Source organism: Oncorhynchus tshawytscha, linkage group LG19, assembly GCF_018296145.1.
Source record: "Oncorhynchus tshawytscha isolate Ot180627B linkage group LG19, Otsh_v2.0, whole genome shotgun sequence".
Taxonomy (NCBI): Eukaryota; Metazoa; Chordata; class Actinopteri; order Salmoniformes; family Salmonidae; genus Oncorhynchus; species Oncorhynchus tshawytscha.
Genome location: NC_056447.1, coordinates 58,018,238 through 58,029,551, shown reverse-complemented (window position 1 = coordinate 58,029,551; position 11,314 = coordinate 58,018,238). Strand labels below are relative to the sequence as shown.

Below are 11,314 nucleotides of genomic sequence, written 5' to 3'. Positions count from 1 at the left end.
TGCGTGTTACACACATGCAGTACCCAACACAGGGTTTAAGCAGTCTGTGAGCAGGCAAAATGAAGTGCTGTGTGGAATGTTTGTTTCTAACTGCTGGATGGAGACATGATTAGCAGTGCAAGCCTGGGTGAAAATCTGTTTCTGCTCTCTTGACAAATTGTTCTGCTATGACAATTCCATAAGGAGTTGGCAAATGAGGAGAAACAGACCAGCAACCAGGCTCGTGGTAAAAGCTGCCTTTACTGGTTCTAACAGCAGACCTATCAGCTTGCAGCCAGCTCTTAGCAAATTGTTGTGAAAAAATGGTGTTTAAATACAATGCTATTTCTCTGTAACTACAGACTTTTAGCATATTTATTATATATTATTTAACCTTTATTTAACTAGGCAAGTCACAGAGAAGGGCACTCAACATGTACTGCACTGACACGAATGACTGATGATTGGTTGAAAGAAATTGATAATAATAAGATTGTGGGAGCTGTACTGTTAGATTTCAGTGCAGGATTTGATATTATTGACCATAACCTGTTGTTGAAAAAACATGTGTTATGGCTTTTCAACCTCTGCCATATTGTGGATTCAGAGCTATCTATCAAATAGAACTCAAAGGGTTTTCTTTAATGGAAGCGTCTCTAATGTCAAACATGTAAAGTGTGGTGTACCGCAGTGCAGCTCTCTAGGCCCTCTACTATTTTCTATTTTTACCAATGACCTGCCACTGGCATTAAACAAAGCATGTGTGTCCATGTACACTGATGATTCAACCATACAGACATCAGCAACCACAGCTAATGAAGTCACTGAAACCCTTATTAACAAAGAGTTGCAGTCTGTTTTGGAACTGGTCCTGAACACCTCTAAAACTAAGAGCATTGTATTTGGTACAAATCATTCCTTAAGTTCTAGACCTCAGCTGAATCTGGTATTGAATGCTGTGGCCGTTGAACAAGTTGAGGAGACTAAATGACTTGGTGTTACCTTAGATTGTAAACTGTCATGGTCAAAACATATAGATTCAATGGTTGTAAAGATGGGGAGAGGTCTGTCCGTAATAAAGAGATGCTCTGCTTTTTTGACACCACACTCCAAAAAGCAAGTCCTTCAGGCTCTAGTTTGGTCTTATCTTGATTATTGTCCAGTCGTGTGGTCCAGTGCTGCAAGGAAAGACCTAGTTAAGCTGCATCTGGTCCAGAACAGAGTGGCAGGTCTTGCTCTTCATTGTAATCAGAGGGCTGATATAAATACTATGCTGCCAGTCTCTCTTGGCTAAGAATTGAGGAGAGACTGACTGCATCACTTCTTTTCATAGGACCCTAGCCCTAAGACGTTATTAGGGATAGGGTCCTTTTTTCAGAATTTCCACCTGACTGACATGTCCAAAGTAAACTGCCTGTTACTCCGGCCCAGAAGCCTAGATATGCATATAATTGGTATCATTGGATAGAAAACAGTTTGAAGTTTGTAGAAATGTTAAAATAATGTATGAGACTTTTACACAATTGATATGGTAGCTGAGAATCCAACGAAAAACCAACCAGAATTATTATTTTTGAGATCCCATGCGCTTTCAATGGAAAGCTATTGGTCCTACGCAATTCCAGCTCCCAGATTGCAATTCCTATGGCTTCCACTAGTTGTAACCAGTCTTTGTTCAGGGTTTCAGGCTTGTTTCTTCCAAAACGAGGAAGAATTTTGAGTTTTGGTACCGGGAGTCACAGTTGGAAATCAGTCTGTAGGCGACGAAGAGGATGCGCAATTTAATAATAAATTTAATAATAATAATTTGACTTTTCTATTGAACATTCTTTCCGTATGAAATATTTTTTAATTTATAATTTAATAAAGTTTAATGACATTTTAGGGTACCTGAGGATTAAATAGAAATGTATTTTGACTTGTTTTAACAAAGTTTAGCGGTAGGTCTTTGGATTCCTTTTCTGCATGTTGAATGAGTGGATTACTGAAATCGATGGCGCCAACTAAACAGATTTTTGGGATATAAAGAAGGATTTTATCTAACAAAACGACCATGCATGTTGTATCTGGGACCCTTGGGATTGCAAACCGATGAAGATTTTCAAAAAGTAAGTGATTATTTAATCGCTATTTGTGATTTTATGAAGCCTGTGCTGGTTGAAAAATATGTTGCTGTGGGGCGCCGTCCTCAAACAATTGCATGGTATGCTTTCGCTGTAAAGCCTATTATAAATCGGCCAATGCAGTTAGATTAACAATAATTTGAGCTTTAAATCGATATAAGATACTTGTATGTTCATAAATGTTTAATATTACGATTATTTATTTGAATTGCGCGTCCTCCAATTTCTCCGGATGTTGTCGACAGGTGTCCCGCTAACTGGATGCCCTAAGAAGTTTTTATAAGAAACATTAATGTGTTGAAAATCCCAAATTGTTTGTATAGTCAACTTCCACACAGCTCTGACACACACACTTACCCCACCAGACATGCCACCAGGGGTCTTTTCACAGTTCCTCAAATCCAGAACAAATTCAAGAAAGCGTACAGTATCATAGAGACATTATTGCATGGAACTTCCTTCCATCTCATATTGCTCAAATAAACAGCAAACCTGGTTTAAAAAAACAGATAAAGCAGCACCTCACGGCACAGCGCCTCTCCCCTATTGGACCTAGATAGTTTGTGTGTATGCAGTGATATGTAGGCTACGTGTTCCTTTAAAACAATGTAGGTACTTCTGTCCTTAAGCTGTTCTTTTCTATTAACGTTCTATATTAGGTTTCATGTTTCGTTTGGACCCCAGGAAGAGTAGCTGCTGCTATAGCAACAAGCTAATGGGGATCCTAATAAAACAACAACAACAAATAATCTCTCATTTATAAAGATTTAATTCAATCCAAATCAATAAACGTTAGTAATCTAAGAGGGGTCATTTTTTGCTGGGCATACAAAGAGACAATTCAATAACACAATGACAACAGCAAGAACATACCACAGCATACCACGACATGACATTTAACACACAGAACAACTTCAGACTGGTCCAGCTAGAACAACTTCAGCATGGTCCAGCTAGAACAACTTCAGACTGGTCCAGCTAGAACAACTTCAGACTGGTCCAGCTAGAACAACTTCAGACTGGTCCAGCTAGAACAACTTCAGACTGGTCCAGCTAGAACAACTTCAGACTGGTCCAGCTAGAACAACTTCAGACTGGTCCAGCTAGAACAACTTCAGACTGGTCCAGCTAGAACAACTTCAGACAGGTCCAGCTAGAACAACTTCAGACAGGTCCAGCTAGAACAACTTCAGACAGGTCCAGCTAGAACAACTTCAGACAGGTCCAGCTAGAACAACTTCAGACAGGTCCAGGTGAAACAACTTCAGACAGGTCCAGCTAGAACAACTTCAGACTGGTCCAGCTAGAACAATTTCAGACTGGTCCAGGTGAAACAACTTCAGACTGGTCCAGCTAGAACAACTTCAGACTGGTCCAGCTAGAACAACTTCAGAACAACTTCAGACTGGTCCAGGTAAAGAACTTCAGACTGGTCCAGCTAGAACAACTTCAGACTGGTCCAGCTAGAACAACTTCAGACAGGTCCAGCTAGAACAACTTCAGACAGGTCCAGCTAGAACAACTTCAGACAGGTCCAGGTGAAACAACTTCAGACGGGTCCAGCTAGAACAACTTCAGACTGGTCCAGCTAGAACAACTTCAGACTGGTCCAGCTAGAACAACTTCAGACAGGTCCAGCTAGAACAACTTCAGACAGGTCCAGCTAGAACAACTTCAGACAGGTCCAGGTAAAGAACTTCAGACTGGTCCAGCTAGAACAACTTCAGACTGGTCCAGCTAGAACAACTTCAGACAGGTCCAGCTAGAACAACTTCAGACGGGTCCAGCTAGAACAACTTCAGACGGGTCCAGCTAGAACAACTTCAGACGGGTCCAGCTAGAACAACTTCAGACGGGTCCAGCTAGAACAACTTCAGACGGGTCCAGCTAGAACAACTTCAGACTGCTAGTGCAGTTACAATTCTCAATTGTTACATGATTGTAAATCTGATATTACTTATAAGTTACATACGCTTTATTTCACATATAAACATGTTTATATTGCCTGCTGTTTTGAAAACACGGCCCCTCATTACAGACGTAGGCTCAAGTGGTTTTACTGTAGAGATAGCCAGACTGACACCGTGAAGTGAAATGGAACAGAGTTTGGATTCAGGCTACTAATTCACCTCTGTTTGTGAGCGAAACCTAAAGACTTCTACACGGTCATTTGTACCAGGACATAGAGATAGAGAAAGATAGGGCCTACCTGGACAAAGAGCCAGCGGTCATTCGTACCTGTCTGTGTCATTGAAACCAGGGTAATGTTCCACACTGTTGCTCCTCTTTCAGCCAGCAACTTGAAGCTGCCTCTCCCTTACCATACACAATTACACACCTGGAGACAGACTACCGACTGTACATTGCAGTCAGTAAATGTTAAAAGGTAGAACAATTATGAAGAAGAAAAAGCTATAAATGCATGGATACTGGAGTATTTTCTTTGTCTAAATGTCTTTTCAAATGTGTCTCATTTCATGCAAGACCCTCCGCCACTGTCTCATAGACTTGATGATTGAACTCTCTTTTTTGATACCACCCCCTTAATCATTTCTTAAATGTTGCCCACAAAGAATGTTAGTTTAAAAAAATGTGTTGTGATTTGACCATATACAGAGCATATTTACAAAATAAAACTGAATTCAAACAACAAACACAACATAATGAAAGCTTGATTTGGTGACAGATTCAGGACGTACTTCACTAGAATATGCTATACCCCGCCCCCGACCTTCTGGGTTCCGCCCCTTCCCTCCCGCAGGTTGCGTTACCTGTACTCACACCTGTCACTCTCCAGAGCTGCTCTCCAAAGCTTTATCTCCCTGCCTCCGGAACTGTCGTCCGTCTGGGCTACCCTACAACAGCGAGGACAAAACAACTATATACATTTACATACCACTTTGTTTTAATACCGCAACTTCCGATCGCTCTGGCATCAACCTACGAGGTTTAGAGTCGCTCTGGCATCAACCTAGGAGGTTAGAGTCAAGTCGGCTTGACCATCAGCGTCATTATCCACCTCATTTATACAGACGTTTTGAAGACATACTTATTGGTTGTTGCAGTGAAATAATGGCACCTTGACCTCGTCCAGTCTATTCAGTGTTTTGGAGAGAAAACAAAGGCAACGCACGTTTTGTTCGTCACCAGTGTCCCATCAATAGAAGAGAGAGAGAGAGAGAGAGAGAGAGAGAGAGGCGAGATTCAGCGCTGACTTGGTAAGACTATTTGACTATTACATGTGATATTGGACCGGTTTGTTTCTCTATCTGTCCAGAGTTGTATGTCAATTGCAGGTACATGTTTCTGGTATAGATAGCGTCATGCATTTTACCCAAACCCTATGGCGTGCTATGTAGGGTTAATGTTTACCCTAATAGTGGACTAAATGACCTTAACGCTACTCGTTATAGCCCAAAGACAGCTACATGTTCTGTTTAAAGGAGAATTGGAAGCCCAAACAGCCAAAATTCTCTATCTAAACGTGAATCGATTCTCAACTGAGGTACGGTTCTAGAAACATAAATCCCTGTACTTACATATCACATCAAATCATTTCACCGAATGCTAAATACGCACTTACTGTATACTGTTTTAACCGGGTTTAACCTGTTAACAGTTGCAGCCGACAGTATTTTTCAGTGACAACAGGTTTGGTGTCTTCCGTTTACACACAGGTGTTGAGAGAAGCAGATAACTCATTAGCGCATGAAGACAGTCAGTCCTCTGGTGTCTGTTTTCAGTAAACAAGCGCCGTAACATGGAGATATGACCGTGTGGGAAACCCTAACCCTATACAAAGGTGTGAATCAATTTAATGTAATTATTTCTCGGTGACATGAAAGATAAGGTCTTCATGCTTCCTAAGCTAACACATAAGGCTTAAAATAAACGCCTGAAACTAGATCCCCTGCATACTGGTCTTGACAAGAAGTAACACTGTCAGGGGAGGTTCACTTCTGCGCTGTTCAACCAACCTGGTCTCATAGCATTTCGTATTATTCTACACATAAATACGAAATACTCCATTTAGTATGATATGTTACCTTTCGTATGGTACATATTCATTTGTGGATGTCCATCACCCATTTCATATGATATGTTACAAATTTGCAAAACATATGATATGTATGTTTTGAATTCTACACTGAACAAAAATATAAACGCACCATATAACGATTTCCAATTTGCCTCATGCAGTGCTTTGCAAAGAGTTGATCAGGCTGTTGATTGTGGTCCCACTCCTCTTCAATGGCTGTGCAAAGTTGCTAGATATTGGCGGGAACTGGAACACACTGTCGTACACATCGATCCAGAGCATCCCAAACATGCTCAATGGGTGACATGTCTGGTGAGTATGCAGGCCATGGAAGAACTGGGACATTTACAGCTTCCAGGAACTGTGTACAGATCCTTGAGACATGGGGCCATGCTTTATCATACTGAAACATGAGGTGATGGCAGAGGATGAATGGCACGACAGCGGGCCTCAGGGTCTTGTCATGGTATCTCTGTGCATTGAGATTAACCTAGTTTTTGAGCTAGTTTTAGGCTAGTTGTGATTTAACCTGAAAATAAAATGCATTATAATTGTATAGTTGTCGAAAATGAACACTCCTGTAGGAGCTTTTGTGACTAATTATGTAGTTAATGTATAATTCCAAACATAGGCCAATAATTATTATTGTTGTAACAGAATTATGGATTTGAGAAAAGTCATTTAAAAATGATTGATATGATAGTTGTCATATTAAGACAGAAAGTGTTGGTAACATGCTTCTCTGTATATCTATATGCAGAAATATATAAAACACATGGAACATTGGTTACATGGTGACAATCCTAGATCTGATATAAGGTTCAGGAACCTCTGATTATCTTTCTTGCAAAATCTATTCCACTGACCGCATTATTACGTGAGTCCAATGACCGTCAAAGGTTTATGTTTATGACAGTATTATGTGAGTCCAGGACATTGGTCTTGACAGCTATCTCTTCCTTAGTGTGTGTGTGTGTGTGTGTGTGTGTGTGTGTGTGTAGTTACATGGTAACAGAATTACGCTTTGACAAAAAAAAAAATCATTGATTTTGAAGATTAACAACCATACAACTCTATGCACAGGGACTATTTTTTAACAATGTTCACTGAAAACTGACTTAGTGGAAGAACTGTGCAGATGCACATTTTTGGCAATGGAATTAGGTTAAAATCTCCCTTCGGTTTTTATGTGACAACGTTTTCCAAAAAGATCTGCTCCGGATTAAGATTGCATGATGTCTGCCGAAAGAACGGGGTGTCAGCTCTGACATGGTTGTCACGAGTTACCACAACCACAAAGTCAGAAGGCCCGCCTACTCAACCAATCAGATGAGGGAGTGCGATGACGCGAATGCCAACTGGCTTGCAGGGGCAGACATGTATTTCTATAATCTATTGATTCGTCATTGATTTGGTTATTTGTTAGATATTGATTTGGTTATGTGTTAGATATTGATTTGGTTATTTGTTAGATATTGATTTGGTTATGTGTTTGATATTGATTTGGTTATGTGTTTGATATTGATTTGGCTATGTGTTAGATATTGATTTGGTTATGTGTTTGATATTGATTTGGCTATGTGTTAGATATTGATTTGGTTATGTGTTTGATATTGATTTGGCTATGTGTTTGATATTGATTTGGCTATGTGTTTGATATTGATTTGGTTATGTGTTTGATATTGATTTGGCTATGTGTTTGATATTGATTTGGTTATGTGTTTGATATTGATTTGGTTATGTGTTAGCTATTGACAGCTGGGAGCTGAGGGGGGTCTTTAACAGGCGGCGACAGTGAGAGAGTGATTTCTGTAGAGATTCATTTTTTAAATTAGAAGCTCAAACTTTTTGTGCATAGACCTGGAAAGTGTGACAGAACTTTGCAGGCTAACTCCTCCCCTTTTGGCAGTTTTATCTTGATGGAAAATGTTGTTGTTGGGGGTGGAAATCTCCACATTTTTGGTGGCCTTCCTAAATCAGGATTCAGACATGACAAGGACATCAGGGGTGGCGGAGTGTGCTAAGGCAGTGAGTAAAACAAATTTAGGGAGGAGGCTTCTGATGTTGACTGGGGAATAGGAGTGGAGCTAGGCACGGCAGGGCCTGGATTAACCTCTACATCACCCGAGGAGGAGTAGGATGAGGGTATGGCTAAAGGCTATAAGAACTGGTTGTCTAGTGCGTTGGGAACAGAGAATAAAAGGAGCAGATTTCTGGGCGTGGTAGGATAGATTCAGGGCATAATAAACAGACTGGTATGGTAGGGTGTGGGTACAGTGGAAGTAAATCTAGGCATTGAATGACGATAAGAGAGGTTGCATCTCTGGACGCAGTAGTTATTCTGGGTGAGGTCACACACAAGTGATCATAGGGTCCAGTGAACAGCAATAGATGAAACAGGGAAGCTGCTGGGCAGTCGTCACTACGCTAGCGGAGACACGGCATTAAAAAATAAAAAAGTTAGCAGGCCGGGGCTAGTAGAAGCATCTTCACCGATGTCCGGCAAAGGCCGGTTGAGGGCACAACGGATAGAATTACGTCGACAGACCAGTCATGATGGATTGGCGGGTCTCCGTGTCGTCAAAGGGTCCAGGCCAGTTGACATAAGTGCTATGTAGCTGGAGTAATTTTGTTTGCTAGCCGGGAGATGCGCCTGGCTCGAGGCTAACTGTTGCTAGCTTCAGGACAAGGGCATTAGCCACTATAGCCACTCGGTAGCAGCAAGCTAGCAGCGATGATCCAATGCAAAAGTCCAGAGCTTACGGCAAGAATCCAGTGGTAGTGGATTCTAGTCGTGTTAGTGAAGAGTCCGGGAGGCATCAGCTGTGTAGCCGAGTGATCATAGGGTCCACTGATCAGGCTGGGAGATGGGCCTGGCTCAAAGATGGCGTCAGGGCTGGGCCACTCGGTAGCAGTTAGCTAGCTGTGATGAACAGGAGTAACGGTTCAAGGGCTTAAGGCAGGAATCCTGTAGTGGAGAAAAAGCAGACTAAAAGCGGCTGGTGGCTGTTCTAACACTCTTGGTTTGACCACAAGACAACAGAAAGACAAAGAACACAGTTACGAGCTGAATATCAAAGCCAATTTATGCTTGATCCGCTAATGTGGTTGGAGGCTTTCGTATGGAGGCTGTGACGCAATTGCAGAGCCTCCGGAGGCATGCAAAGGCCAAATCAAGCTCCGTACCGCATCACCGTGCGCCTATAAAATGTTGTGACAATGCGTAGGGCTACATACAGCTTCACACTGACATGATTGATTGACGGTAGGAGGGGGGGGGTACGTCCTGTATAAACACAAACTCACTTACCTGACAACTTCCTTCAAGCGCAATGAAAACCCTGACGTCTGCGGAAGCTGCATTGCAGTAAATGCTGTACGGCCTCTTCAGATGACGGATTGACCACGCAGAGCCTTTAACAGTAGATAAATGCTCGGCATGGTCACTCGGTCAACAGAATGCCAGTGGAAGGGAGGACAGGTCTGTGACTATTAGGATTTCCCATTGTAGCACTGTAGCAGTCATTCCTTTACTGATTTTGTTTGTTGTTGTTAGTAATTCTGAGTTTTAATCACTTAATAATCATTCTTAAACTAAATTTAAATGAATAAAATCACTAACTAATTGGTAGTAGATATCTCGGGTAGGGGGGAGTGAGGCCTATGAGGGCTGCAGTAGATATCTCAGGTAGGGGGAGTGAGGCCTATGAGGGCTGCAGGTAGATATGAGGGCTGCAGTAGATATCTCGGGTAGGGGGAGTGAGGCCTAAGAGGGCTGCAGTAGATATCTCGGGTAGGGGGAGTGAGGCCTAAGAGGGCTGCAGTAGATATCTCGGGTAGGGGGAGTGAGGCCTATGAGGGCTGCAGTAGATATCTCAGGTAGGAGAGAGTGAGGCCTATGAGGGCTGCAGTAGATATCTCAGATAGGGGAGAGTGAGGCCTATGAGGGCTGCAGTAGATATCTCAGATAGGGGAGAGTGAGGCCTATGAGGGCTGCAGTAGATATCTCAGATAGGAGAGAGTGTTTCTGATACATTTAAGACTTTTTCTATTAGATGTTTTCTAAGACGCACTCTTCCATTTGTTTATCCAGAAATCAAAGCCTTTACCAAATGTTTTTGATGGACACGGTTGAAAAATGTAGCTTTGCCTTCATTCCCCCAAAATAGACTCGTCTCTTTCATTTGAAACGGAATTTGATATGCTCCTATGCACTTCACATGTTGGTGCTCATGGGTCATTTTCTATGGAAATGGGTGAGGTGATCCCCATTCGTCCCTATTTACGCCTAGTACTACAACCTATAGCACCAACAAGCACCTGATAGTTCCTATCTTGATTTAATTATTGTTTTATATGGATTATGTAGGGTAAGAACTAAATTGCTGACTGAACAAATTAAAACAAAGCTAATATATATATATTTTTTTTAAAGGTACACAAATGGTCAGTGACATAGCCTATTCATAAATCTATTGTATTATTTTACATAGTTATCCTCATATATGAACTAGGCCAGAAAAATAGATTTTGTTTACTTTGTGGATCACAAAGAAAGTCCATTAAGCTAGCTAGGTGGATCACAGTGCAAACACATGATTGTAACCACTGCTTTATTACAAATCTGTTATTGTTCTCTGACCTATGAAATGTAAGTGGCTATACAGTCGACCCAGGTCATTGACTCAATCATCAATCAATGAACCAATCAATCAATGGCCCTTTTTATATCTGCAGTTGTCACCAAGTGCTTTTACTCCAACCTGGCCTTGACTCCATGCAAAGTGCAAACAAATTCACAAGGCCGTGCAAACATACTTTCTAGAACTGTATACACACAATACTGTATACACACAATACTGTACACACACAATACTGTACACACACACTGTCCATACTTTATACAAACATACTCACACACACACACACACACACACACACAAATAAACCCACCATTATCACAACAGAATGAATACAGGTTCAATGGAGTTGTTTGTTAATATTGGAACCAGATAACCCCTGTATCTTTTATCTGGTCTAAAATGCTTAATCAAGAGAAGGGGACAAAGTTCACATGGCTTTTATCTGCAGCAGACTCATCTGTTTAGTTTATACCATTACATAATTGACCTAGCCAACTGTATCAATACCACACTCTAATAATTGACCTAGC

The 11,314-nt window shown here is 41.4% G+C and overlaps 1 protein-coding gene across 1 annotated transcript in view; it reads left to right on the top strand.

Moving 5' to 3' along the window:
* Positions 1-4,873: 4,873 nt before the first annotated feature.
* LOC112218951 (epidermal growth factor receptor kinase substrate 8-like protein 2) overlaps positions 4,874-11,314 on the top strand; it is a 113,215-nt gene continuing 106,774 nt past the window's right edge. The window contains 1 exon segment of the mRNA XM_042301202.1: positions 4,874-5,320. The gene's annotated coding sequence lies outside the window, so the exon portion shown is untranslated.